This window comes from Benincasa hispida, unplaced genomic scaffold (assembly GCF_027475165.1).
Source record: "Benincasa hispida cultivar pf3 unplaced genomic scaffold, pf3_genome.v1.1 HicScf133, whole genome shotgun sequence".
Classification (NCBI taxonomy): Eukaryota; Viridiplantae; Streptophyta; class Magnoliopsida; order Cucurbitales; family Cucurbitaceae; genus Benincasa; species Benincasa hispida.
The window spans coordinates 14,523-18,815 of NW_028325665.1; the positions used below are offsets into that span (position 1 = coordinate 14,523).

The following is a 4,293-nucleotide window of genomic DNA, read 5'->3' on the forward strand; positions in this document are numbered from 1 at the left end:
CATTCAGGTATGTTCTATTTCTCTCTCTCCCTTTTTTTTTTTTAATTTCAGTTTTAATTTTGTTAACAATATTGAACTAATGATGCATTATTTTGATTGTCATAGTTCAGTTTCAAAATTTTGAATCCAAGTTGTAGAACTAACTTAACGATGAAAATTATGTTATTTGAATCTAATGTTTTTCTTGTGGCAAAATTCAATGTTTTTATCCTACTGATTTTGGATGTGTTGAATTATTAACAACGTTACAAGTTTTGCTAATTTTGGATGTCAGTTTAGTAGAGTTTGATTTTAATCTCATGGTTTACTAAAAGTGATTGGTGAATCTATATATATCCTTTAGTCTTATTCATATTGATTGTTGTGCATTTACTATATTTTAGAATTTATGTTTACTTCTCTTATTTTCCCTTTTTATGTTATTTGCTTTTCTATTTGGTTTTAGTTTTGACTTTAATTTTGTTAACCCGTGCTCCCTAGTCTTTTTATGGAATTTTTTTTTAAGCATTCAAGTTTTTTTTTTTTTTTTAATAATTTCGTTCAACATTATTGTCTCGTTTTTTTTTTTTTTGTGTTTTTAATTCTTTAAGATTCTAACTTTTTTTTAATATGCATTGTCAACAATTTTCTACTTTGGGTATATCTTATTTTTTCAACATTTTTTTTCGTTTCTTCCTTTTCTGTTATGATTAGTTTGAGATCATTGTGTTACATGTATTCAATAAAGTTTAAAAAAAGAACTTGATGATAAAAATTTAATAATAATAAAACTTTAATATAGGTATAAGAGAGTTTTGTTTTTTCAAGTAAGTGATGAAAAAAATTTATAAAAATTATGGAAGTTGGGCGTGGAAAATAACTGTTTATTCTGATTGATTATAAGATATATTATAAAAGAATATATGAATTAAACATGTATAAAATAATATATATAAACTAAAATATTTTGTATTATTTTCTTAAAAAAATATGATAATTATCATCTTAGTAAAAAAGATCTTTCTTTATTGGTTGATTTAATTATCTTCTTGATTTCAAACTTTAATATGAACAAAAATATTTTTATTATTTTTTAAAAGTTCATGATCACTCGGTTAAGAAAATGTATTTGATATATGTATTTGGATTATTTGATTATTCTCTTAATTGTCTACTATTTTTTCTTAAATTTTGTGATAACTATATCTTATCTAATTTTTTTTTAATTTTAATTTTGATAATTTGATTATCTTCTTAATTTCAAATTTCGATTTAAAACAAGATTTTTTTTTTTCATTTCATGATAATCCTTGCTTATTGTGTTTAAAAAACTTTTTTATTAGATGATTTTATTACCCTCTCACTTCTAAACTTTAAACTAAAGCAAAATAATAATAATTATTTTTAAAATTTCATGATAATAATTCCTTAGTTAGCTTTTAAAAAAAAATTGATGATTAGATTATCTTGTTAATTTCAAACTAAACCAAGATTTATTAAAAAAAAGAATCATGATAACTTTGCTTATTTAATAAAAAAAAAAAACCTTTCTATTTGTTGATTGAAGCAAAAAAAAAAAAAAAAAAACCTTTTTTATTGGATGATTGATTAGCCTTCTAATCTCAAACCTTAAATTAAACCAAAATATCTTTTTATTTTTGTTTATTTATTTTGGATGGGATGATTGGATTATTCTCCTAATTTTAAATTTAATTTAAACCAATGTATTATTATTATTTTTTTTGTTATAATCTTATCTATATTAAATTTTTTATTTGATTTGGATGATGTGATTATCCTTTTAATTTTAAAATTTAATTAAAATAAAAGATTATTGTTTTCTATTTTCTTAATTGAAAAAAGATGACTTTGTTTATCTTCCTAATTTCAAATTTTTTCAAATTTTAATTTCAACAAAAATATAATTTTTTCTATGCAAGCAGAAACCTTAAAATCTCTTGATTTCCAACGATTTTCTTCTTGATTTTGAACTTTATTTCAAATTCTTATGAATTGGTGCGTACTTAACAACAAATTTATTATAAACTCCCAAACTCATTGATAAAGAAGTGTCAGGAAGCTCATTAATTGAAGATGCAAATACAATGGTCATTTAATATCAAATTTGATCCATATATAATCCAGAACATACTCATTTTTTCGTTCATAATTGACTTTGGAACCCACATTAATATTAATGAAGTTGCTCTTTGGCTTTTTGGAAAAAAAAAAAAAAACAAATAAACAAATCCTAACTGAAGGATATGTTACAAAATGCATGTTCAATTCCAAAAATCGAAACCGAGCCAAATCTGAATTAATCGATGAAATTTGGACAATATTTATTATCCAATTTAAGCTTCCAAATAATAAGAACGATAATAAATCAAATTCTAATGAAGATAGAAGACATCCAATTAAAGAAAATATTTTTATTTCAACTCTGTTCAAAATACACTTTGGATATGTTTCAAAAGTATTTGTATTGGTTGTCAAACACTTCAATCTTTTTTTAAGATTTGGTCTCTAATTTTTTTAATGGCCCATGCCTTCATTAAAAATAAAAAATAAAAATAAAGTCCAACCGTATGAGTGAAGTATATCTATAATCTATGATCTATTAGAAAGGAACTGTTGGAAAAAAAAAAAAAAAAACTATTTTGTTCCTGGTCAATTTTCAAATTTACAATCAGTATCACTAATAATTAATACCAATATAAGTCCTATGTTTTCCTTTTAAATATATTGGAGTCTTATGTTGTGTACTTCATCTAAAAAAACATGAAAACTTTTTGGTATCACATAGCTTTATTTAGAATTTTTTTTTTTTTTAAAAATGAAACTTTTGTAGGAAAAAACCAAACGTCATTGATCCATATATATCAATAATCTCAACAGTTGTGAAACCTGCCAAGCAAAGTCACCCGTCATGGCAAAGACCGATTACATATCTATGAAGGCCTATCACATTCTATACACCTCAAATGTGTTCAATTCTTCACAAATTTAAATTGCACAAACATTTTTTTGGTGGACCTTCAAAACCCATCTAATCAAATTCTTCATAGAAGGCAAAGACCAATTACAGATCTATGAAGGCCTATCACGTTCTACACACCTCAAATTCTTCATTTTAGTGGACCTTCAAAACCCGTCTAATCAAATCCATAAACAAAGATCATCATCATCTTAATTCTTCATTCTCTTCCAATTGCCGTGGGAGCTCGGCAAAATAATGTCAAATCAACAATCTATTAGAAAAATAAACACAAAAGGTGTAAAGATTGTTTTCAAAATGAAGGTTGAGTGTATAAAAGTTAACTACCGATCATCAAAATGGAAGACTTTCGAAATATGCAAGAACTGAATTACTTTCACCTTGCACCAACCTATCACCACCAATAGTTCCTTTGTAAGATTGTGTCATGGTTGTCCGTTCAATTTTTAATTAGAAGATTCAAGAGCATCCCCTCATTGTTCCACCATTAACGAAAAAGAAAAAAGATTATAAAATTGTTCAGTGAAATTAGATTATATAATTGTTCAATGAAAGAAAGTGAATCCATTAAAAGAACATAGAGGGGAAAAGATTGCGATCATGGTCAAGAGAAAAATGAACAATCAATCATAAAAAGAAAGTCAGATTTCCCAGTTCTATCATATTATGAAACTACTCAATGAATAAAGGTACCTTGAAATTTCAACACCGCCGGCCAAGAATCATCTCCAAGAAGCGCTACTAATCAAAGAATACAATGTATCTGCCTTCAAACTTCAATCACCGTTGTGAAACATCGTCCAAGAAACCGCCGATCGATCATCTGCTATTCATCGAACTATAAACCTTGAAATTTAATCCGAAGGCCGCCGATCGATCATCTGCCATTCATCGGACTATAAACCTTGAAATTTCATTCGAAGGTTGCCGGATAAACATTATTCAAGAATCGATAATTTGCTTCCACTGCCCATCAAAGAAAAGGAAATGGAGAGGGAGAAATCTGACAGTAGTGGTTCTTGAGGGTTTAGGAAAAAAAGTGGGAAATGCTCTCAAGTCTGAGAGGGAATTTGTTGTATTTATAGAGAAAAAGGCATGGCTGTTCGTGGGCCTCCCCGGCCCAATTTGTTGTATTTTATAACTGAAGAAAACTTGCCACGTTGCATTTCATTCGAACATGTGTTCTACTCTTTTTTTTTAAAAAAAAAAATGGTAAATAACTATTTAGTTTATAAAAAAAAAAAAAAAACTTATAAATACAATTTCTATCTATATGTTATTCACTTTAATCAACAGTATATTCAACCAATTATCCA

At 26.2% G+C, this 4,293-nt stretch overlaps 1 long non-coding RNA gene across 1 annotated transcript; it reads right to left on the reverse strand.

The window, feature by feature from the left end:
* Positions 1-2,859: 2,859 nt before the first annotated feature.
* Positions 2,860-4,034, reverse strand: LOC150031283 (uncharacterized). The gene is made up of 2 exons (XR_016525983.1): positions 3,358-4,034; positions 2,860-3,230 (listed from the first exon to the last, which is right to left on the reverse strand). It is a non-coding gene; the product is annotated as an uncharacterized LOC150031283 (long non-coding RNA).
* Between the last annotated feature and the right edge of the window lie 259 nt (positions 4,035-4,293).